At 40.7% G+C, this 26,206-nt stretch overlaps 1 protein-coding gene and 1 long non-coding RNA gene across 10 annotated transcripts in view; one reads left to right on the top strand and one right to left on the bottom strand.

Annotated features, from left to right (window-relative positions):
• Arhgap26 (Rho GTPase activating protein 26) overlaps positions 1 to 26,206 on the top strand; it is a 411,269-nt gene that overhangs the window by 353,834 nt on the left and 31,229 nt on the right. The gene's annotated exons all lie outside the window — the stretch shown is intronic.
• On the bottom strand, positions 1,816 to 15,122 carry LOC107142277. 3 transcript variants are annotated; one of them, XR_007350612.1, is made up of 5 exons: positions 14,692 to 15,122; positions 14,330 to 14,441; positions 8,567 to 8,728; positions 7,929 to 8,102; positions 1,816 to 5,254 (listed from the first exon to the last, which is right to left on the bottom strand). It is a non-coding gene; the product is annotated as an uncharacterized LOC107142277 (long non-coding RNA). The 3 variants fall into 3 exon arrangements; XR_001503537.2 differs by having other exon boundaries at positions 1,816 to 2,749; positions 5,012 to 5,254; positions 14,330 to 15,122; XR_001503536.2 differs by having other exon boundaries at positions 14,330 to 15,122.

Below are 26,206 nucleotides of genomic sequence, written 5' to 3' on the forward strand. Positions count from 1 at the left end.
AGCATATAAATAGTGAACACACAGCCTTACAGAAAAATCCTACTTATTTTTACTCCTTAGAGTTGCTATGTTTAGCCTTCATTTACGTGCTAAACCTGCAGAAGGGAAATTGGTGTTTATTTTCACTTGGACTGGTGACACCCATTCTTTTTCTCACACTTTAAATGAACTATAGAAACTGCCTTCTGGACATTCAGCTGTAGGCTGATATATAGTCATGAAGCACCATGCACTACTAAAGTTACTGTCAGGGCCTTTGCTTGGGGACTCTCCAGGGCCTTCCTTGTTACTAACAAGGTCTGGCTAGTCCCGTCCTTCTGGAAACTGAGCATTATTATAAACTCCCCGCCATGTGACATCTTTGAAATGTACAGACAATGAATATTCTGGCCCAGCAGCTCTGACAACTCCTGAGATGCAGTCATCTGGTGGTGGCATCTTCTGGTGGCCTGCCAGAGACAGTAGGCCAGCCAAAAGCCAGCTCATGAGCTGTGTGGAAAGTATTCACTACCCTATGTGTTATCCTGCAAATTTACCCATCAGAATTCTTGGTTGCAAGTAACAGCAAACCTAGTTCAAATATCTTTGAGTAAAATGGAACTTAATGGTTCACAAATATACTTAAGAATGTCTATTTTAGACCTGACAGAATCCAGAGACTTGGATCTTCCCATGGGGACCCAGCTGTCACCATCTCTCAGCACAGCCCTCCTTTATGTTGACTCTCCTCTTAGATAAACCTTTTTCTTTTGATTGTAAGATGGTCTTTTCTTCCATAGAAGTCCAAATCCAGCAGGAAAAAAAAGAGTCTGTCCCTCCCAACAGTTTGAACAACGATCTGGGCCCAACTCCTTTGAAGACTTCCCCATCCCTTAACTGGTCCCTGGCCTCGAGAGAATATACTCTGTTGGCCTAGTTCTGCAACTCTTGTTCAATCTTGACTGAGTAGAGTTGGGAGGATTGACCTGAAAACCCATGGACTTTGAGAATGGATAAGGGGTAGTCCTCAGAGGAGAGGGCCCATATCCCAGGTGTTCACTACAGTGGGCCTTTCTCAAAAGTAACTAGCGAAGGATTTGATGAATTCATACTCCAGGACACAGATCTATACTGCCTCCCCCATACCCGTAGTTCCTTAAATGTTCTCTGAGAATGTCACCCCCATCTTTTTTTTTGAGTCCAAAAGGTTGTTGCTTAATTTATTTTATTCCTACTTTACTGACCCCTTCAAGAATAATATATTTTATAGTTTTTTTTTTTTAATGAAGACAATGTCATCTTCTTACTTAGCCCTAGACAGTGTCAGTTCATTTAAAAAACAAATTTCTGAGAAAAGGCTTTCATTATTGGTGCCCATTATGGATCATTAGAGAACATATGGCAACCACCGGTGAGCTGAATTTGGCCCCATTAGTCTTAATGACAGCATTGCAAGAAGTCATCGTGATCATCTTAGAATTTGATTAACCAGAGGAAAAGGAATCTGAAAAGGATTGGCCCCGACTCTTCTGTAAGAGCTATGCATGTGAAAGAACAGTGTATCTTCTGGCCCAGCAGCTCTGAGAACTCCTGAGATGCAGTCATCTGGTGTTGGCATCTTCTGGTGTCCTGCCAGAGACAGTGGGCCAGCCAAAAGCCAGCTCATGAGCTGTGCGGAAAGTCTCCAACCTGTGGTCACGTTGTCCAAAACCTTTGAGTGTAAGTAAGAACTGATTCTTCTGCCAGGTGGAAAATTCCACCTTAGTTTGATCCTCCAGTGCTTGGTTCATACCCCTAAGAACAAAGTTTGCTCTCAAAGATTGAAATCACATCTCTATAGACAGACGATGATGATGATGGTAAACTCATTAGTAAGGACCAGTGTGCCAGGTACTTTATGTGCATTTATTTCATCATCACAGCCCCTGAGGTACTATAACAATACTGTTATCATCCCCAATTTCTACATAAAGAATAGGCACCAAGAGGTTACTTACGGTATGGGAGGGTAGAACTGGTTAGGATTTGAACCCAGGCAGTATGGGGGGTCCGAGTGCAGAATTCCTCAACCCACAGCCACTAAGCTCAGTTGCTCCCATGGGCAGTGGTTGGGTTATGACAAGCTGCTGAATATGGGGGTGTAAAGAAAGAGACTGAAGCAGCCCAGACATGTTCTCTCTTTTTCTAACTCTCTGATATTACTCAAGTTCAAACACTGGGGGAGTTTGGGGAGCTAACAAGAACAGGGAGAATCAGGAACAGAGAATGAGTACGTAAGGAAAGAGGTCCATTGGCTAGAGCTTAAGAGCAAAAGAGGGAGGGCAGAGCAAGAAACAATTGGAATAAGCTATAACACAGGACAGAAAGCACAAAGTAGAAAAGAAAGGGCATTCCTGGGAGGAAGAATAGTCAGTTGGATGTTTATTGATCATCTACTCTTGCCAGGCACTGGATTAGAGGTTGCATATACATTATCTAATCTTCCTAAACCCGATGTAGTAAACAACCACTATCAACAGCCCCATTTTACAGATAGGGAAACCCGGTTTGGGGGGGATAAAATGACTTCCCCAAGATCACCAGAATTTGAACTGAGGCCTGTATAAACCCAAGCCAGTAACCCCACAGTCCTGGGGACTGGTCCCTCATTGCTTGGTTTGTAGTCCCAGGTGTGGCTCACCCAGAAGATCCTGAAGATTGACAGGTACACAGAGATGATGCTGACGCAGCCCATCCTGTACAAGGAATCAGTTGGCATCTTCTTCTGTCACTAGGAGTGGAAGTGACACAGTTTTGTGGCATACTTCATTTCTCCCAAGCCTCAAACCTTAGAGAGCCCACTCATGATACTTAGTGTGCTGCCGGAGGTACTCAGCCCTCCAGAAGCATTCCATAACCCTGTGGTCTTAGGTGAGCAGCCTGTTTTCATCTTCATTAGATTTGTCTTACATTTGCCTATTTCTGCCATTAGAAAACAAAAGTAAAAACTTTCCCTCAAAAGCTGACCATCTGGATGTCACTATACTTCTCTCCAGATTGAAGAGGCGGCAGCAGGATGTTTGCAAGCCCAGCATTTATCTTTGGCTTTGGCACTCTCCTAGGGTCTACTCATTGCATTTCCCATTTATGTTAGGCTGGTGATTGGGGAATTGAACTTCCTCTTCACTTTTTTGCCTTTCCTTCTTTTTTTTTCTTGGAACCCAGGTATCATTGTCCCCCTGGGTGCTGGTTTCAATACACTTACTAAAATGATAGCTTTACAGCCTGGGTATCTTATCCATCTCAAAAGCTGTACCAGCAACCATCACATAGGACTCTCATCTCCTCATACCAGCCAAGACTCGGTTGAGCAGCATTTTTCAAGATTTGCAAGCCTTTACTCAGTACAGGAATTTGTTATTTCAAGTCTTTGTGTCCTGACAAGTTCTATATGTGCATATTTGTCTGCTGGGAGCACAGTTAGGTGACATGTGCCAGGTATCTGGTGATACCTGTCCTCTGAGCATTGTTGATCACCAAACAAAATCCAGGAACATGAGGGTTGTCAACTCTTTTTTAAAAATACATAATGGTGGAGCAGAACTTTAGAAGAAAAACAACAGCAGATTAATACAGGCCAAGAAAGGAAGAGAGTAATTAATTCATCATAAAACAGTCCAACTGCTAGGTGTAGCAGCCATAATAAAGAAGGGGAAAAGCATGAGGGGCTGTATAATTCCATTGACTAGTCAAAGCAATCATACCAGTTCATCCTGAGTTGCAAGATGTAATATTAACTTGTCATATGAGAGTCTATGTTAATGATTTTAAAGCACAATAAATATTGTCTTTGATGGCAGTTTCATGCAAAAACTAAATGAGGTTCTACATATATAGCTATTTCTCCTATTGGTTTTGGTTTAATGCAGTATTCTGTTAAGCTGAAGTATTTAAATGTGCTTTTACTGTGGTACCCAGAGAAAGCAAGTGGTTTTCTGGTGATCTGCCTGGTTGCAGGATGATGGCTGGAAGCTAGGATCCCTCTTAGAGGAAGTCTCATGCTGTCTGTCAGCCTTGCTGTTCACAGGACCTACACCTGGTGGTTGTGGACTGAGGTTTATAGGAGTATAAAAGAAATGCAGATACCAGTGTTGTTAATTGGAAGAAGATGTCAGAGGTGTAGATCATGCTTTATTGAGGAAATTATGCTGACTGGAATCCTTGTTTCCACGGGATTCATTTGAATTCACCAAGCAGTTACCATCGCCTACAGCATGCCAGCACATTCCAGTGCTGCGAATTTAATATTTGATGCCTGTGAAGACCTGCACCCAGGTCCCTTTGGGGAACATGACAGCTGAAAAGGAGATGGGTTGAGGATGCAGTGGGGTCCAGAGGAAGGATACTGAGCCTTGCCCTCTGAGCTGCATCTTCGGAAGTGAGTAAAAAGTTTGCATCTAAAGATGGGGGATGTTGCAGACAAATGGAAATGCAAGTGCTAACAATAAGCCCAAAACACTGTGCTCTGAAGATTTAAATCATTCTACAGGATGTGCAGGAAGTGTGGGGGGGAGGCATGGAGAGTAGAATCAGGAAAGTGGAGGATGACCCTAGACCAGAACTCATACAGATGGTATTTGTAGATGGGGCCAAGATTGCTCCCCTTTAAAAATGGGGGGAGCGGATTTGGGTTGCTTATTACTAATAATAGCTAATATTTTCTTAGCCGTTACTAAACTCAAACATTTGCTTAGCAGTTCACAAATGCATTATTTTACTTAGTTCTCATAGTTACCCTCTGAGTTTGCTGTTATTTTCTTCAGTTTACAGATAGGAAGCTGAACATTGGAAAGATTAAGTAACTTTCCAGAGTCCAGGCAGTCCACCTCCAGACATTTTCACCATCTCACTGTTTGGGGATATTTTTGTCCAAAGGCTATGTGTGTCCTAAGTCAGAGCCCAATAGCAGTAGAGTGCTGAATCATGCTGTGTGGTGTGAGAATGGCCTGGACCTGGACCACACACTTGGCTTCCTTAAACCTAAGAAATTTACCTCTTTGCAGAGAAATTGGCTTTGGTGGAGGCTGCCTACACATGGAGTCTGGTCTGTCCAACATGATGAGTCTGGTTCTGGCAAAGCTGAGTAGCTCCTCTTCCCAAGATTCAGCTGCTGCTTAAGGCAGCACCCAATCTCATCAGCTTTAGAGAGGGGCTTTAGCTTCCTGTGGGAAGTAGCAGGAAGGATAACATCCATTTCTTCCAAGAGCCTCTCTGTGTTGCTTGGACACCAGTATTTCTATAAGAAGGATGGCAATGGGTAAGACAAAATGTCAGTATTCGTTGAGTGCCTCTTCTATTTCATCATCTCCAAGTTTTTGCCATTCATAAACAAGACAGGAAACAACCTGTGTGTTCATTGGTAGGGGCCTGATTCAATAGTGGAATAGTTACGGAGCCACTGAAATGAATAGGGGAGCAATCTCCAGGAAATGTTAAGGCAAAACAAACAGTGTTCAGAACAACAAGAATAACTTGTAACTATTTGTTTTATCTTTAAAGGAGAACATGTGAAATCATACAGACAAGCTTACATGTTCATGCACTATCTAGAAGAAAATATAAGAAACTTTTAATTATGGTTACTTCCAGAGATGGGGTCAGTGAGAAGGGAGACTTATTTTCTCCATCTACCCTATTATATTAATATCCTTTCATTACTATTTGGAAATTTTGTAAGCTGATATAATAGTCATTTAAAATAATAGATTCATACAAAAAATTAAAAAGAGAAGTCTCCATTCTCCAAAACAAACAACAGAGAAGTCTCCATTCTCCATTCTCTTTCATATATTTTATTTGTAGATATGCACCTCTATCCCATGGTTGTGAATTATCCATCCTAAGAGTATTTTAAATCTGTAGTTTATGACCAGGCAACCCTGCAGCAATATAGGATTACCTGGAATCATAAGTAATTGGAGCCCTCATCCAAATACTGGCTGATGCACTACATCTTTTTCTAAACAAGTGAGCAATAAAGTCCTATATTGAATTCCTAAGCCTCATACCTGTCAGGGACTGATAAGTACACATGAGCAGGTTCTTTGATATGTGTCCAAGTCCATTATAAAAGATAAGCAAGCTTAAGTGGAAACCTGTGATTTAACTACATTTCAAATTTGATAGGGAGTTACAAGAAGGATGCCAGAGAGAACCTGTGTGCCCAGAATACTTGTTGCTCCTGCTCTTAGAATTTTTGCTACATAAAAGAAGTCCCAAAAGTTCTGTCTCCTGTTTAAGGCTGATTAGGTTATACAGGGCCAACTGTTACTTTTTGTTTTTTCACAAATGATTAAATGTGGAATTATTATAACATAAAATCCAAGTATCTAGAGTCAGACTTACGCTGGCAGACTTTATATATAGTTAAGGATTAGTAAACACCTTGAAAGGTAGCCCATAGAAAGCATATATAAAATGCTTAGGGTACCTGCAGATACCAGACTGTGGCACTCTTTGATGCCAGAGTACAAAAATGTGTTTGTTGTCTGTCATGTTATCATGGCGAAAGGTTTATCCGCCATAACTCAACTTAGCACAGTTTTTTTTTTCTTTTGCAAGTATGTAAGATATCTTCAGAAATTTTTTAGAAAAGTTGGGGGTTTAAATTTTTTACCCAAGTTTGTGTGTTTACTGGAAAAGGTTAAACAAACATGTCTTCTATGAAGAATAATAAATGTGAAAATGTAATTGATTCTCAATGAACAGCCCATTTCATTTGGTTCAAAATTCAATACCTGGCCTAGAAGGGTTGGTGGTTGTTTGTTTCTGTAAAAGAATCAAAATATAAGTTTAATGTGAAAAATAAACAAAAGTAAAAGGATGAAAATAGTTTACCATGCTCATCTTAAGCAAAGAAAGGCTATATTGATATCACAGTTATAAAGAAAATCACCTCATAATACTAAAGGGATAAATACATCAAGAAGACATAACAATCTTAATTGTTTATGTACTTAATAATGGAGTTTGACACTCGTGAATGAAAGCTGATGGAACTGCAGAAAAATTTAACAAATACACAATTGTAGTCAGAGTTTTCAATGTATCTCTCTCAGAAAATGATATAACAAAGAGGTAAGTTACTAAAAATATAAGAGATTTGAATAACACAATCACCCAACTTGATCTGATGGACATTTTTAGCATTCCCACCCAGCAACAAAAGAAAACACATTTTTGTCAAGTGCATGTAAAACATTTACCCAGATAGACAATTTTGTGGACCATAAAATAAGTCTCAGTGAATTCAAATGGATTCATATCATTTAAACTATATTCAGTCAACAGTGGAGGAAAATTAGAAATCATTAACATAAAAGATCTCTGAAAAATCCACCAATATTTGATAATTAAATAACTTTCTAGTAACACATGATTTTTAGAAGAAATGAAAATAGGAATTAAAAATCTTTTAAATTGGATGAAAACAAAAACAAAACATTTCAAAAAATTTGAAATCCTTGAATGCAGTAGTCAGTAGTCATTTTTTAGTCCTCAAATCCCATTTAAAAAAAAAAAAAAGTTTCAAGTCCCTTATGTTAACTTCCATCTTAAGCAACCAGGAAATGAAGACTAGATTAATCCCAAAGTAAGAAGAAGAAAATAAATAATTAAGAAATTCTCCTAGAAATTAATGAAATAAAAGAAATAGATTTAAATTTGCAACTAGCAAAGAAGTTTTCTGCAGCCAAACCCAAGACATGGATTTGAATTCAAATACTTCATTTGGATGATTTCAGAGACACTGATGATTACAAGCAAACACTGGTAGTGGCTTAAGGAAATAAGAAAGAAAAGTGAGGCTATAAACTTTTTTATGAAGTAGTTACCTCTATGGGCATCTGCTGTTTTAATGCGGTACAGAAACTCTTAGAAGACAACATAAAACATGAGTTTTGCCAACAGACCTGCAAGGAAGATGGTGCCTTTGTCTTCCAATGTCTATTCCAACATTGATTGAAGCTTGCATCTGGGTTCTTATCTCCAGCAATGCTGGTTTTCCTTGGGCATGAGCCAGAATTAAAGCTCACAGGCAGAGAACAGCAGGCATTTGCAGTGAGCATCCTGGTGGGGTTGAGCACCTGGCAGGTAAGAGAGTGATATCAGTAGCCTCAGCCCTGGCCCAGAGGTTTTGTCTGTTGGCTATATCAGAGAGGGTATACTTGTTTTATGTTTTTTCCAAAACAGGCTTGGGTTTCTTTATGATTCTGGCTTTAGGTTTAAGAGACAACTGGCCTGAGGAATTTTTTTAACCAACTTTGACTTTTTGCCTTCAGCTCTTATGTTCCTGACTATAATGTGACATGTGACAATGAAACAGAATTGTCTTTATGGGGTGTATGTCAGGGAAGCTCTTGTCCCTTAAGAAAAATGAAAAGTCATGTCACCTATGTAGTGAGACATCTGATGCTCAGTAGTAGACTATGGAAAAGAGACTCACCAGCCAAGTCTGGTTTCATGTTTATGGCCAGAAGCACACTTTTTAGATGTGGGAATTAATCCAATGGGACTTTGCTTTGAAAGTACATTTTGTGTGGGAAATTACCTCTAGGTTTAGCAGGTGAGCCCTCTAGGCAGGACAATGACTCCGAAGCACTGTAATGTGAATGTTTCCAAGAGTTTTTTGCATCCTACCAGGAACATCATCACCTCTGTGTTCAGATGCATTAAGTAGAAGTCCTTTCACCACTGAATATATACAGCCAGTCTAAGAATGAGAAATTAATTTAGCTTAGCCCCAGGGTGGCTTAGTGAAAGCTTTAAAGCACTAATGTTAAAAAGCAGTTCATTTTGGTGCCTGAGGAGGGCATTCCTGTAGATGAGAGTTTAACCTTAGTAGTAGACTTTTAGGCAGAAGTCTACATTTGGCACTGAACCTTAACTTTCAGTACTATAATGAAAATTTCTACCATAAAAGGGCTCAGGTGTCTGATTATCATCCTTATGCAATTTTCAGCTCATAATCCCAGAATCCACAAATGCCTTTAGGATTCAATGTGCAAAGAAAATTACATATTGCAAGGAACCATAAAAATGGTTGTAATTAGTTCCATAGAAAGCAAAGATGTGAGTGACATCTTACTAGGCTACAGAATCAATATGCTTTGGTTCTGGCACTCAACTGTCATACTTTAAGCAACCCATTTAACCTTTATGTCGCATTTAGGGAACATATATCTTGGTTTGCCTGTTGCCAGGTGTAAATTCACTTGTACCATCTTTGACTATCCAAGTTTGGTGATATATGATCACTCATTATTATACAGGTTAGCATGAATCTTATCATCTCATCATATTGATTCCCAGATATCTTTTTCACTAAACTGAACATCTTCAAACCTGGGGTCATCTGTGTGTCTCTTTACCCCTAGTTTCTCGGAACAGTACTTAGCTTACATTTGCTATGTAGTACATGGTGAATAGAAGAGTCAGCAATCAGGCCACATCATAAGCCTATAGAGTTTGGACTAATGAAATGTGTGAAAGATCACCAACCAAAATGTTCCCCAATGTGAGGGGGCCTCACTGAATGCCAAGACACTCTTGTGGTTGATCACCAGTCTACAGGGAACCGGCACAGATGGTATATCTATAGCAAGCATGAGTATGTATTTGATATGTACATTGACCCATAGTTCCCTTGGAGATAAGGTACCATGAGCAGACCAGAAGTTGGAAAAAAGTTCCTGGGAGATTTAGAATCTGGCTAGTACTATTGTCAAGAATAATAATAACACTACAAAATGTATTTATACCCAGCAACTAAGGAGACCAAGGAAGGAGGATCACAAGTTCAAAGCCAGCCTCAACAACTCAGTGAGGCACTAAGCAACTCAGTGAGACCCTGTCTCTAAATAAAAATAAAAAGGATTGTGGATGTGGCTCACTGGTAAAGTGCCCCTGGGTTCAATACCTGTACTGGGAATTTATAGTGCTTTCCAGCTTTCCAGTTTTCAGAGCCACTCCATACAGAGTGGTTCATTGAGTTTTGGCATTAACCTCAACTGCAGTGCTTGGCATTCTATACCGTAGTTGCTCATTTTCTTCTCTTGATTCCTGTAGTAAGCAGTAATGCCTCCAGCCCATGTCCATTTCTTGTTCACTATTATTTCCCCAGAACCTCACGGTGTTATTCATAGGCATGTGATAAATATGGATTGAATGAGGGGTACAAGGGAACTATTTCCTACATTTTGTGAAAGAGAGCCCCTGAGGCTGAGGCGGTGGGAGTGGCCTTTTGAAGCCTTTGGGGCAGTCTTAATCTGGAAGCTTCTCTTTGAACCTGGATCTTCAGATTCCAAGTTTTCTTTCTGTTTGCATCAACACCCAGAAAAGCAGCATCGTGTTCATTGTCTGAAGACGGAAAAGTGAGGCATTTCAGCTCTCTCTGCCTGGGGTCTTCTCCTTACGTACCTTGCCCACATTTCCTGTTCCTTTTAGGATTTGTTGAGATCTCCTCCAGAGTGCATTTCCTGAGCTTCTCCCTCTTGGCTCCATTAGGTGCTCTTTTCAGCACTATCACAGTACCAGTACTCATTTCTGTCACTATACTTAATAACAGCAGCTGCTGCCATTCACTGGGGGCTCCTTTGGTGCCAGACACTGAGCTGAGGGCACATTCACTTTCAGTTACCCCAAGAGAGGCTGTTAGTGACTCTGCTTTTCCTGTGGGGAAAATGAAGCTTAGAAGGTTCATCTAACTTGCCCAAGGACATACAGCTTATAAGTAGCAGACCTGAAAATCATTGTATGACTCCAGGCTACGGAACCCAACACTTAATACACAATTGGCATCCATTCAGATGCCAGATTTCTGTGCTGGACTTTGAACTGCTTTAAATCTGGGCCAGGATCCCACTCTTCTTCACCTTAATACCTTTCCTGTCATCAAGGTGGCACAGACTACAGTTAGGTGGCTGAATGAGAGATGACAAAGAGAGCTGTGGAGTCTGATGTGGACAGTTAACCACATCAACTCCTAGATCAGCCTGGGTCTCCCAGGATGTGCTGACTGTGGCATTCTAGACCACTAGCTGGGATTGCCTTTCCTGAATGCTGCTCTTGCAGATCAAAACAGACGCAGCAGCTGTGGTTAGAGTCTAGAATCCACTGAATCATCTTCCTTATACCTGGGGCTTGACTCCCAGGGAGTCAGAGTTTGGGGCTCCAAGCTGTTGGGTGGCCACTCCAGAAGGTATTTAGGAGGAGAAATCCCAAGGTTTTTTGGGCCTTTTCTTGCCTAATATCATTTGTTCCAAAATGGTCCTTTTGTTTCCCATTTTTTAAATATCTGGAGTTATTTCAAATGTTTAGTAAATTCACCTTCCTATTGTTATTATAGTGAAGGTCCTGTGCTGATTTTTTTTAATCCTTACTCTGGAGACTAAATATAGGAATCCCTTCTGTCTCCCTCTCTTTCCACTCAATCTGGAATTTGTCCCTGCTTTGACACTACTCATTGACACTACTCATCACCAAGATCTCCCTGACTTCCCAGTCAAGCCCCATGGACCCTCTCAGTTCTTGATTTCTGGCAACATCTGACACTAGCTTTGATTTATCTTTAGCAGCACCACACTCTTCTGAGTTGTTTGCTGTTTCTCTATCTCCTTTGAGGGCTCCTTTCCCTTTAAAAGTTGTTCTCTCTTGGAATCTAGTTTTAATTCCTCTTCTTAACTCTTCAGTTGATCCCAATCCCTTCTATAGTTCCAGTTACCAACAATATGCCAAAGATATCTTTATCCTGGATCTTCTACCTGTTCTTTAGACCCATACATCCAAATGTCTGCTGAGCCACCATGCCAATTGAGCGTCATAAAGGAACACTTCCCTTCCTCCTCTGCTCCCATACCTGTTCTTCACTCTGTTTTTCCTGTTTCCATTAATTCCGCCATGCTCTATCTGGTGTTTGGAAACCTGGCCACTTCCTTTCTCCATCACCAACTTGGTGTCAGTGTTCAAGATCTATTGATTATGCTGCTCTCACATCAGCCCACTGGACTCCATTCTGACTGCCCCTCCCTTCACCCAAGTCTTGCCAGTCTGTTCTTCCTGATCCTTGACTGGCCCCTCCCACTCATTCTCTATGGGTAACCTGTAAGGTTGTTCTACGGTGCAAACTTGAACACATCACTCTCCTACATAAAAGTCTTTGATGGTCCCTCATTGATCCTGTAAACTCAAGAATCCTTTTATTAATTGAGGCCTTGGGGATACACCCCAGCTTGACACTGTAGCCTTTGTTTAAATGCTCTACTTTGGCCCTACTAAACTTGTTTCACTTCCTCAACATTGCCCTGTTTCCTCTCACCTCCTAGAACTCTGTTATTAAACATCACTTCTCTCAGAAAGCCTTTCCTAATTCCCTCTCCCTGTTCCCCCCATCTCCATCCCCCAGACTGGGTAGAATATCTGCGTATTTGGGAGACATTGTGTATCACCATTGCCTGGTTATTTATCTCATATCCTCTGTGGACAGAAGATGCCCTTCTCAGTTGTTTTGAATGTCAAACACAGTGCCTGAAACATATTGATAATATTTTTTAAATTATATGAATGAGTAAATAAATAAAATATACTGAAAGCATTTCTGGCCAGTCCATTTTGCAAAAAGGAATTCTGCCCCCCACAGCCCCGCCAACCTAAGAGATGGCATTATCTTTGAAATTGGGGTTTTTGTTTTGTTTTTTAATTCTGTAAATACCTCAAATGTTTAGAAATACCCCCAGATTCAGGAAATTGTTTAGAGCCCCCTGTGCTTCCAGTTGCATGTAGAATAAAAGCTCCTCCTCCTGGCCTAGCCCCTTCACCCCTGCCTCCCTTACTCAACCTCGCCTGGCTGCCTCCCTTGCTCCTTATGTCCCTGTGCTATTTCTGCTCCCCTTACAAACCATATCCATTTTTACTTCAGGGCCTTAGCTGTCTCCAGAGGTTGTTCCTGGTTCTCACATGCTCTTTCCTGCCTTCCCCATTCTGACCCCCACCCACCGCGGTCTCCCACATCACCCTGCCTTATGTTCGTCAAAGCGCTTTGTCTCTGAGACATTCCTGCCTAGTGATTCACCTCCCTGCTTGCTGTCTGTCTCTCCTCATGATACTGTGAGCCTCATGAGAGTAAGGATCATCCTGTCTCATGTATCAGGATTCCCAGAAGCCAGGGTCCTTGCTCTGATGCTTTATGAATACCTGTTAAGTGTATCTGTTTTATTAAAAGACAATAAAACTCAGCTTGTCAGTAAGCTGTGAACTCATTTATCCAAAGCCTGTCATTAATACAGAAGATTTACAAAATCATTTCTCATTTTATTCTACATGCAAGTGGATGGCACAGGGGCCTCTAAACAATTTCTTGAATCTGGGTTATTGTTAAACATTTGAGGTATTTAAGTAATTGGCCTAGGAGATAATTCATATAGCAGTTGAGTTTTGTATAGTTCAAATGCCTGCAATTTCCTACATATGATGTAATTAACCACTCTTTTCTCAAAATTAGGTCCTGTATAATTAGTCATCTCCATAAATTATGTCAAGAAGACCAATTTTTTTAAAATAAATTTTTATTGAGATTTAAACCTGGGAACGCTTTACCACTGAGCTATATTCCCAGTCTTTCTTTCTTCTTTCCTTCCTTCCTTCCTTTCTTTTTTATTTATTTATTTACACATACACACTTACATACTAGGGATTAAGCCCAGGGGTGCTTTACCACTGAGCTACTTCCCCAGCCTTTTTTTATTTTTTGTTTTGAAGTAGGGTCTCACTACATTTCTGAGGCTGGCCTTGAACTTGCAGTCCTCCTGCCTCAGCCTTTCAAGTTGCTAGGACTTACATGCATGCACCATTGCACTCAGAACACCAATTTCTTGAGGGCATGATCTTTGGTTAATCATAGTCCTCCTGATCCTATACAGTATAGTTCTTCGGAAAGTTGGTGCTACCAATTGGTAAGAGCCGTGATAGCCCCATGTTTGGTTTGATCAACTCCATCCGAACCCAACACATTGACAGCAAATTGACTGATTTGGTTTTAGAGTTATTCTTCTTATGCCTCATGTAACACAACAACAACAACAAAACACAATTTCCTTTCCTAGATAAGGCCCTTAGGGGAATTTGGGCTGTTCTTTGTGGCATATAACCTCTCAAAAGACGTGTAAACACAGTGCTTTGCCAAGTATTTGAGGAGCTGAGCAAAAGGAGTTGGGTTGGCATCGCCCCAGAGCAAGATGTCCTGAAAGGTTTTGGTGTTTTCCCAGTGCACCAAATTCATGAATTATGGTGTCTTCATCTGTATTATGACAGGACTTACCTGCTGAGCTTGCTGTGGAATGAAGGAGGTAGAGACAGCAGTGTGCTTCTGTGCCTTGAAAGCAGCCCTCAGTAAATGTCAACTGCTACTTGTTGTTAACTCCTGTCAGCTCCTATTCGGGAAGGACACGAAGCCCTAGGCTTTGGCACTAACGAAGCAAGAGTTTACACCATCCTGAGCAGTTGCAAAACTCTCCCTCAGTCCATCATCTGCTCGGGAGCAGCTTGCTGTCATGCATTGGCTCCATGCATCTTGTTTCTCGAGCTCTTCCCTGCGCACGCAGACTGTGGGTTGTCCAGAAAGCAACAGCTGCATTCACCAGTGGATGTTCTCCCAGGGTTCTCCCAGAGGCTACTCCTTACCTCCCATCTAGGCCTGATCTAGGCGAAGGCATACCAGAGGATGGCTTCTTCCACCAGCTCCTTAATGTCCAGGGTAGGTCTCCAAATCCCATTGTGAGCTTGGGGGCTCCACAGCAATTCTCCTGATCCTCACAGGCTTCAGAGCAAGCCTCTCCCTGTTGTCTTCTGAAGCAGGCAGAGGACCTACAGGGTGGAGGGTTGAATAGAAGAGCTTAGGGAAGGACTTTATTTTCCTAAGTTTCAGTAAAAGTTTGCACAGTTGTAGTTTTTGAGGATGAATTCTTCTTTCTCCCTTCCTATACTCATGGTGTCCACATGGTTTAAAAGTCTCTTTGTTCTTGATTAGAAACCCTAACTCTCTAATGAGGGTTAAGAGATTCATGTTCTGGAAATTTCACAGAGGGGAAGGGGTTAAGAGAGAATAGTGTATGTGTGCGCCTGCTGACAGACTGAATATTACATTATCTATTTCAACAAATAAACCTTGAACCAGATCAGTCTATCAAATACAGAGACAACATTGATCTTTCAGGAGGGGTTTGCCAACTCTGAAACGCCAGCTGCCTTTCCTGCTCATTGAGGGTAGAGAATGACTCTTTTTAACTTGCTAAAATACTCATTACAAATGTTCAGGCCTCTAACCCAAACTAATTGAATATAGCTTTCCTTGTTCTCTCCCCTTTAGAAAGCAAAATGAGTAAGGAGCATTCCGCCTTGATTCCATGAAGGTTGTCAAAGGATGTTTTACCTGCCAGCACGCGTCCAGCACCCTGCAGCTGGAGTTGCAGAGTGGGTGCCTGTGTGTGTGTGTGTGCCCAGCGTGTGGATCCCTTCTCTATATAAGCTCATTCATTCCCTTGCTGTTATTCATTGTTCAGACTCAACTTGCTGATTGATGGACTGGAGGAAGCCAGTCATTCTCAATTCAGGAGAAGGGGCTAATGGAAAACAAACCTACCCTCCATCTCTTACCAACCCCCTTGTTTCTGAAACAGTGTTCAGAAAAGTCCCCTCTTAGAGTGCCCAGTTGTTTTGGAGTGATGGCTTGAACCTAGACTGGATCTGTCCCATTTTTGTCTTAGCTGTTTTGATTGGTTCATTAGGCAGAAGCAGCAAAACCCAATTTACCCAAGAAACTGAAAAAGAGGGGAAGGAGGGGTAAAGAAGCATGTGTGAGACCAAATTGCCCCACTGTGGGTAGGAGTATAAATCATCAAGACCCTTCTCAGGAGCAATGTGGCATCACAAATCAAGGCCTTGTGATGGGCTTGTCCTGGACTTGACTGTTATCGTTCTGCTGTTTATCCTAAGGAGATGATCAGAGATCTAGACAAAGGTGAAAAGATTTTTATTATCTATAATAACAAAAGAAAATAATATAAATGTCCAACAGTGGTAATGCTTTGGCAGTTATCGCACAGCTATGAACTAGACAGTGCAACTATTAAACACTGTGATGCTAATATCTGTTTATTGACATGGAGATGTTTCAAAATAAATCACCACTGGAAAAAAAGCATAATAAAAAGTAAACAAATTATGGTACATTTAAATGTATAAAATGAAATACAATGGATGCATATGTGCACAAGCATGAAGGTTCTAAAACAGTCTCCAGTGGGTATACAGTCATGTCTAAAGTGGGTGTATTGATGGCTGGAATTGTTTTGTTTTCTGCCTGTTATTGTTTCTTAGTTTTTTCGCATTAAGCTTAAATTCCTCTTATAGCTAGAAACAAAAATAATGAATTTTCTTTCTGTATTAAAAAATATATATTTCTGGGCTGGGGCTGTAGCTCAGTCAGAGGCAAAGCACTTGCCTAGCATATGTGAGGCCCTGAGTTCAATCCTCAGCACTACATAAAAATAAAATAAAGATATTGTGTCCAACTAAATTAAAAAATAAATATTATATATTTCTGTATTAAAAAGATATTATGGAGCAACCCTGTCCCCTTTAAGCCATAAACAAAAGAAGAGGAAAGAAAGTGAATTATCTTTGACTATTTGAATTGAGCCCCTACAGTCCTTCCTGATTAATTTTGCTTTAGAAAAATATGAACAGCTATCAAAATACTAAGGTTTTTCTTCCTTTCCCTAGTTCTACCTCTTTATCAAATTCACTAAATGCCAATACTTGCTTTTATGTCTGGGGGCACTTTCTACGTTCCAGACAGAGCCCGGCCCTTTGTATACATTGATTTCTCCAGTCCTCACAAATGACCTTGGAGCAACATTTTCCTGGCTCTCAAAGGAAGGAAATGAGACAAGTCACCAGGCCAGTGAGCAGAATGAAGGTTCCCAGCCATACTCGACCTGCCTCTATGGGGCTTGCCCATCCCACACACTGTGGACATACCATGGGAAGTTCTTTACTGGACCTTCTCTAGGCTGGTTGTCCTGAAGGAACCACCCTGCTTAGGGAACCAGTGTTAGCCTATTGGCAGAGGTGAGGACAGAGAGAGGGGAAGTTAGATGTTGAGAGACTGGTGGCTTAGAAGGAAAAGAAGGGAGGGAAGCTGTTCCAGAGGCCCAACTGCCATGCCAAGAAACTCAGCTGTTTATAGAGGCCTGATGTCCTGGAATACGGCACAGCCTTGCTTTTCCAGCCTAGTGATGGGAACCATGAAAGCCACCACGCAGAATGTTATAAGAGTGAGCAGCACTGTCCCTCACAGCATTTGTATGAAACCTGTATGCTGCTGCTGTTCGGAGCGGGTAGTATCCCTGGATGTAGCCCACCCACTTCAAGCAAGTACAGTTGACCCTGCATATCTGTGGGTTCTGCATGTTCAGTTTCTATCAACCGTGTACTAGTTCATTTTGCATAAATTCCCATAATGAAATACCTGGGGCAGGTTACTTTGTTAAAAAAAAAAACAGGTTTATTTTCGTTCATATTTCTGGAAATCCAATGTCAAGAGGCTATATCTGGTGATAACCTTCTATTATTTATTTATTTTGATACTAGGGATTGAACCCAGGGATGTTTAACCACTGAGCCACATCTTCAGCTCTTTGTACTTTTTTTTTTTTGAGACAGGGTCTCCTTAAGTTGCTTAGGGCCTTGCTTAGTTGCTGAGACTGGCCTTGAACTTGCAGTTCTCCTGTCTCAGACTCCTGAGCCACTGGGATCACAGGTGGGTACCACCACGCCTGGCTCCCTCTTTTTTTTAAAGGTATGAGTTTTTAATCATAAGATCTCCATCCTAATGACCTTAGCTAATTCTAATCACCTTCCAAATGATAGTCAGATTAAGTTTCCACCCTCTTAATACCTCACAGTGGGGATTAAATTTCAACATATGAACCCTTGTGGGACACTTAACCCATAGCAAACTAAAAATAAAAAGTATTTTTAAAAATAAAATTGTGTTTGTACTGAACATATACAGACTTTGGTTGTTATACTTGATTGTTTGGGGAATGATGACAACTGTATAATTAGTGTTTAGATTGCACGAGGTATTATATGTAATCTAGAAGTGACTTAAAGCGTACAGGAGGGTACAAGTAGGTTATATGCAAATACTGTGACATTTTATACATGGGACTATTTATTGCAGATTTGGTCTAGGTGGAAGTCCTGGAATTGACCCCCCCCATCAGATACCCAGGGGCAGCTATATTACCCTGCAACTGTGTCCCCCACTTCATTTCCATGTGGGGCTTCTCAGGAAGCTGTCCACGGGAGCACCCTGGAATCCAGGCTTTTTTCCCTGTCTCCACTAGAATTGAGTGTGGATGGTGGGTGATGGCCACCCTCCCCTTCTTCCCAGCCCATTTGCTGTCACATCAGGCCCTTCAATGATACCATCAGCTCTTCTTTGAGGGAGCCAGTAGAGAAACAGTCAGCTCTTCTTGGCCTGCCCTGAAAGAAGACCCTGGGGTTTAACGAAGATTCGCAAGTGAGCCAAAGCTTGGTATCCACAACTCCAATTGGACATGAAATTCTGAGCTTTGGGCACAGGTAATTGGATACCCGTGGGCCTATTTGCCACTGGTAACACAGCCTGAGCACCTGTGAACTTGCCTCTGTCCGTTCTCCATGGGGGAGCTTTGCTGTGCAGATTCGGTGACAGGACTGTGCTAAGTAAGAGAGCTAATAATTGTTCCGTGAATATCCAGAATTCAAGACGTGGCATTTGCCCTCTCTTTCTGTTTTGTTAGGTTTAGATGGTACACGTCTCTCTTCATTTTCACTTCTGTTTGGATCAGTGCCTCGGGATTTATGGATGGTACAAGCACCAAGTACCATGTCCTTAAAACTAGTTTTCATTCTAAAACAGAAGAGCCATTTTTTCAGGACCAGCCAAGCATATCCTAATCCTAACAGCTGCCGTCTAGTAACACATACTGTGTGCCAAGCCTTAATGGACTAAGTACATTGTATATAAAATCTCCTTTATTTCTCACCAGTCTTTGGAGGTGTAGGTATTATTAATGATGCCCATCTTGCAAGGGAGGAAAACGAGGCACATAGAAGTTAAATAAATTGCCGCAGGTGACACAGCGACTAAGTGGCAGAACCAGTATTCAAACTAGTATTTGAGGGCTATCTGACCCCAACTCCTGCTCTTTACTGTTAATTCACTACTCTTAAGGGTATTGTTTGCAGTTAGAAGTCTGTTTATCACGTATGACAGGTGTTCTCTGAAAACAGACAGCCCATCAAACTATTGAGAAGCTTCCAAACCATTTTTCTTTATTTTCTATTTAATGTGTACTTATAAGTTCATAGAACTGGGATTTTGCCTGTTTCAACAGGCTCTAGGGCAATTCAAGCAAATTCCCTCTAAGTCCCCTGTGTATGGGGCAGGCAGGTACCTTGGGTCCGCCAAGCTGGTTCAGTGAGTGTGCTAGAGACTTTGTCAGGAGCTGTCAGCCCTGTGGAAGCAGCAACAGGGAGGCAGGAGGAGAGCAGCAGGCTCTGGGGCCAGCTGAGTGACTTCAGTCTAGCACTGCCACTTCTCGCCTCTTAGAGATTACTTCACTTTTCTAACCTTCAGCTTTCCCCTCTGCAAAATCAGGGCAGCCCTCACAAGATTGTTGGACCAAGTCAGTGACAAGAAGAAGCACCCAGCCCAGACTCAGCAGGGACCCACTTTGCTCTTGACCTTGATTCTACAAGGAGGCTGAAGTCCTCTTAATTTTAAACCCCCAAAAGGAAAATAGGAGCACCCCATTTTACAGGAAGTTTTGCCAAACTACACCAGCCAAGGTCCTTCTCTTCTTAGAACTAACTCCTTTAGTTCTTTTGATCAAATCACAGATTAACATTGAATATTTATTAATTTAGTGCACAAGAAACTTCTGTATCTCTGAAGAGCCAAAAACAATAATAAAATCCATGCAGACAAATGAAAATTTTTAGAGGAACAAAATAACCAAAAAGGTATTTTGCTACCATATAAAGTACCTGTGCAATGAATTTCCCACTCATTTCCAAGTTGACTTGGAACACTAGAAACCAAGGACCAATGGTTCTTATCTGTAGTTACTCATCAGAACTACGAGGCCTGGAAGGAATCGCATTTTTAAATCATAGATCCTTAGGTCCCAACCCTGTTGGATTCACTCAATTGCCTGCTAGTGTGAGGCCTTTTGAAAAAAGGACAAAACATTTTCTTTCACTTTTGTAATTTGCTGAATTGTGATTTGTAATGTTCTTACTTGGAAGGATTCTCCTTTTCTTCCCATAGTTTCCTGGGAGAATGACAGGATGTCAAGTATATTCAGATTACCATTTAGTCACAATAACCCTGGGCAGCAGTAAGAAGGAGGGGTTAATAGAGACGTGTTGTGGAGGGGGGCACTATGGAAAGCTCGTCCTCACCCACGTTTCAGGGGGAGATATTTGGAAATATAGGCTAATTATTTCAGAACAGAATTGACCGGCTTGTAATTCTCTTGCCAGGTAAAACTTTGTAAGTGAATTGACATAAATGTAGTGAAAATAGTGAGTAGAACTTGGGAAATGTTGTACTTCAGGTAGTGAAGTCAGGGTGCCCTAAAATAAGGAAGTGTGATAACTATAGATCCAACCATGTGGTGGGTCCCCTAGAGAACTGTGGCAGTTTACCCAGAGGAAGAGAAGTCTCTAGGCTGTTTGTTTGTTTGTTTGTTTGTGTAATTTATCTTTTTCAAGAAGAAACAAGCAGTGTGTATGTATATGTATTTGTGTATGTTAATTTTTTTTTTTTTTTAGTGAACACAGAGCTATTATTGAAAAGGCAAGCATTTGTTTCCCCAAACTTTTCAGCTTTACCAAGAAACAATTTCTTGTAAGAAAAATATGTTTTGCTGTTACCAGCTACTACTGGGAATTCTGCTACAACAAAGCCAACATTTATTACTGATCTCCTTTTGATGGGTCTTTCTTTCAAAATGGGACCCTTTCCATTAAGTTTGTACACTGTCCTGGGAAAAGGCTCTATGATTAAACAAAAAGAGATTGTGAGGGAGCTTAGGAGGAAATGGAGGTTACTTTTCTTTTAATGCTAAATAGTTAATGAGTGAACCCTCATTGAAAACTTTGTTGTGATCTCAGTCCAGATGTTATTCCAGAAAGAAGTCACCCTATCAAGGAATTCAAATCTCCCCACCATACACCCTTCCCACCCAGCTATCTCCTTCCACACCAACTGATTTTAATTTTTTTCTTAGTTCTTAATCCTGTCTAAAATGATCGTATTTGCTTATTTACTTGTTTATTGTCTGTTTTATACTCAGGCACACACAAAATGTTTCCTAAACTTTTTTCATCACGTTCATGATGAAAAAATACTAAAAGAAAATATAGTTGGGGATGTACTTCCAATATGTTTGTTGTTTCTAGTTGCTTATTTGTGAAATATAAACCTACCTTAATAATTGTTATATTTACACACATCAGAAAGTACATAAAATACAAACCTTACAAGGATAATCTAACCAAAGTGCATGTAGAAGCTTTGATATTTGCTCTGCTGCACCAGCCTGAGCTCTCCCAAGCTGCATCTCCCTGTCGCTGAATGTGAGCTGCCTGAGGACAGAGGCCTCATGGGGTTTGTTTCTTGCTAAGTTCCCAGTCTGCAGCAGGGTGAAGAGTGCCCAACAAATATTTATTGTTCAGCAGCAAACAAAGCTGAGGCCCAGTTCACTCTTCCAGCTCTCATAGCTGAGGTTTTCTACATCTTTGGAGGACAGAAAGAGCAAAAACCCTGGTTTTTTCGGGTCAGAATGCCTTCCTAATACAATGTGTGCTGCATAAGGGATTTACTGCAATGATTCAAATCCTTCACCAGGAAGGTAATTACACTCGACAAGAGCAGAGTTCAGGCAGACGGGTGGTTTCTCGTTTCCCTTGTAACAGATGGCACCAGTGGACCCACTTCTGAGGCTTTTTGAGGATATTTACTCAAAAACAGCCTCTAATGTGTGTGTGTGTGTGTGTGTGTGTGTGTGTGTGTGTGTGTTATGTCTCCCAACATGTGCTTCCTCAATTAAATGAGGAGGCTCCAGTAGATTGAGGGTAAGAGTAGGAATTATCAAGGATGCAGCAAGGGGAAGGCACCTGAGGTTTGCCTGAGCCGCAGGTGCCTGATGTCAGGAACAGAGGGAGGCAGGTTTTCAAAGTCCTTTTAAAAAAATAGACAATTGAGAATTCTGTATTCAACAAAACTATCTTTCGAAAATGAAGTTGAAATAAAGACATTTCCAGACAATTTCTAGAAGTAAATCTTCAAGTAAAGTCAAGATTTCTTACATATGATGATGATAACACGCTTCATAAAAGAAAAAAAAAACAAATTAATGAATTGAACTTGACCAAAATTAAAAACTTTAGCTCTTCAAAAGATACCATTAAGAAAATGAAAAGACATGCTACAGACTAGAGAAATACATTCACAAATATTATCATTAATAAGGGACTTGAATCCACAATCTGTGCAGAAGTCTGACTACCCAAAAGACAACAGACGTCCATAGAATGGAATAGAATTTAGTAATAAACATGATAACCACTATTCATGCTACAACATGGGCGAACCTCAAAACTGTTGTCCTAAGTGAAAGAAACAAGACAGACAGACACACACACACACACACACACACACACACACAATATGTGATTCCATTTTTGTAAAATGTCCAGAAAGAGAAAAATCTACAGAGCTAGACTATGGCTGCAATGGCTGGGAAACAAGGGAAGAGATAACTGTAAATGGCAAAGGGACTTTTTTTTCCCCTCAAAAAAGGAATTTTATAGGTTATCACCTATATCTAGTTTTTAAAATATTGTAAAACTAGATATAGGTGATGGTTATAGAATTTTATTAGTGTACTAAAATTTGTACACTTAATGTGGGTTAATTTCATGGTTTGTAAATTGTTCCTCAACAAACCTGTTTTAAACTCTCCTGGGAATAGTAAGTTTTCCATAATTTTTAATTTTTTTTTTATTTTACTTTTTGGTACTGGGAATTGAACCCAGGGGCCCTTTGCCACTGAGCTATACCCCCAAATCCGCCAAGTCTGACCTCAAACTTGGGATTCTCCTCCCTCAACCTCCCAAATCACTGAATTTATAGGTGTGTCCACTGTGCCCACCTTCATCAATGTTGATTTTTGTTATCCTTATTAGTGAGTAATAGAGACACATGATATCAAAATTAAGATGGAAAAATATGAAATGACTAAATACTTTGCCTGAGTGAAGAGAAACTTTTTTATTAGTTAATTTAACTCTAATTATTGATGGCTGAGAATAGAAATTTTCAAAATATGAGCCTTGTGGCACTGAGATACCCATAATGATTTTAAATGGTGCATGGATGAACTTTTTTCCTTATCTTAATAACAATGAGTTTTTACTATTTAGAATGGACTAAAACAAAATGTTTACATTTTGTTAAGGTGATCAATTTACAGACAAATATTAAGAAAACATTGTATTTTAACAACATAGGTGACTCACAGATAAGGCAGAAGTCCTGAGACTGAGGTGTGTGTGACTGAGAGTGGGCAACATTACCCATTCATCGTGAAAAAGGAAGCCAGTGAGTGACTGAAATTGAGTGCTAGAACATAGGAATTCATCCAGCGTGCCTGTCTCCCTCCCTACAACAGAAAAACAATGTCCAAAACTCCCCACCAGTAGTATTTGTTGAACATAATCATCTTCGGTGCACAAACCAGGGGCTGTCTGTGCAGCTGTCCTGACAAGGCCATGTGAGAATAGTGCTGTTTTACGTCAGGCGATTCTGATGCAGAAGCCTGGCTTCCCTGACTGCCAGCAGTCTTGCCCTTAGTTTCTGGTGGACTCATATTTCCTTTGCCTCAACTTTTGACTTTGATCCTGAGAAGTCTTTTTCTTTTTTTAAATACAGCCTTTGAATATGGTCCCTTCCAGAAAGGCTTATTAAATATTCACAGTACATAAGAGATAGAAAAGTGGTAAAATAACGACAGTACAAGGTAGGGTCAAGACTGGAAGAAAATCATAGTCCTTGAGGCTTCAAAGGAGAAAGATGTAACTCGTTGTGATATCAAAGAAGACTCAGGAAGGAGGTGGCATTTGAAACAGCCTTTGGATGGAATATAGGAATATAAGTGGCTGCGCTGTGGTGAGGGGCAGGGAGGAGACACTGAAGGTGTAAACAGCAGCACTGCAGGAACATGGAAATTGGAAAGCTTGAGGTATGCCCACAGCACAGGTCGACTAGTGCCAGTGTGACAAGAATGGAGGTGGCGAACTAAGGCCCTTGTGCCTGATCTGGGCAGGTGTCTGTTTATTGGGTTTATGGTTTGTGAGATAAGAATGTTTTTCCACTGTTAGGCAGTTAACATTTGAAATGGTTATATAAAGTACCTACTTACTCTCCTCAGTTTTGACTCTTGGTTTATAATTTTAACTAGTTACTTCATGGTCCCTTCAGAAAAAGTTTGCCCATCTAGAGAATCCTGGGGAAATGAAGACACGTGACAACTACTGAGAGGAGCATGGGGGCTTATCATGAGAGACCTTCAAATGAGGGAAACCTATCTTGCTTTTTTCCTTGGGGGAAAAATGGCAGTTTTGAGCATATATTTTAGAAGGTCTCAGGATAGGTCTATCCTTAAGCACAATTGGATCCAGGAGCCCAAATTATTTTTGCTTGGGTCATCTTCCCTTCTTTCAAGACTTCATTTTGCATATATATGTTTGCTATATAATATGCAAAAAGAGCTCTGGTCCCCCTAAGCCAATACATTTAGGTATAAGATCAAGAAAGAACATCATTTATGTATTAGACCCCATGAATGAATGATGTTAAGTTACATGTCCATCCTTGAACCAGTCACTGTGGCCAGACTGGATAACATGCTATCTATCCCTGCTGTAAAATCCATGGGAGACTGGACCCACCAGTGTCTTTTTAAGAACATCACATAAATGGAATCATTCAATTCTGGGGTGAACAAGAACTTACCCAACCAGAGGAAGAGGAGTGGGAAAGCTGAGAAGAAAGAATAAACTGTACCTGCATATTCCATTCTATCCAGCTGCATTTAGTAGGTAATGGGAAGTTTATAAAAGCAAAATGCTACCCATTCAACAACATTCAAATATTTAGTGAGCTATGTGTTTAGGAGGTTCATGTTCTTAGAATGTACCATAGGATAGTCAGAATGGTGAAAGGTAAATAAAGTGGGCTTGAGATTCATGGAGTGTTCCAGGTGAGGAGGCTGTGTTCTACTATCAACAGGGAAGCTCCCAAGTGTTTTAAGTAGACAGTGACATCATTAGATTTGCAATTTGAAATGATCAACAGGAATGGTTTCATTAAGCATTTACATGAAAATTCTTGTTTCCCCTGTAAATTTGCTTAGTAACTCAAAAGATTCTAGAGTAAATTTGGATCTACCTCAAGTTTGGAAACAAATAGAAATTCTAATTTTGTGAGATGAGAATTAATGGTGTTTTGCTATCTTTGCTTTCATTGACTTCTCGATGGACTGGTTTTGAAGTACACGAACTAGAGGGGAATATAAAAATCAGTTTCCTTGGGTTTGTTTATATTCACAGATGTTAAAACTCTTTTTTCCAGTGGAAAGGGTGACCTTGCTGGAAAATCATTTAAAGTGTTTTCCAGTCAAGTCAATAAGCACTTCAGAATCAAAGGAACAAGGGGTGAAAAATCGCCCTGAAGCCTGGTAAGATTGTGTTCCTTCCTGGCAGTCTGTGCCAGCCACCGTGGAGGCCAAGCAAGATGATGGGGAGAAAATGTGTTTTAGGTACAGTCACACTGGAGGAGCAGGCCCAGGCAAGGAAGATACGTACAGAGTGCAGAAGAAGTCTTGAGTAGGTCGAAATCGGATCAGAAACAATTTTCCACATGTTTAGACTATTGAATAAACACCAGAATTAGAGGGAAGTCAGCTATTCACTTGGGGGAAAGAAAGGGAGTCAGAGACTGTTGGCCTTTCCACCAGAGTTCATCTCTTCTTATCTCTCTGCCTCATACGCCTTTCATGGTATCCGGACTTAGATT

The sequence above is a fragment of the Marmota marmota genome, unplaced genomic scaffold, assembly GCF_001458135.2.
Source record: "Marmota marmota marmota unplaced genomic scaffold, marMar, whole genome shotgun sequence".
Classification (NCBI taxonomy): Eukaryota; Metazoa; Chordata; class Mammalia; order Rodentia; family Sciuridae; genus Marmota; species Marmota marmota.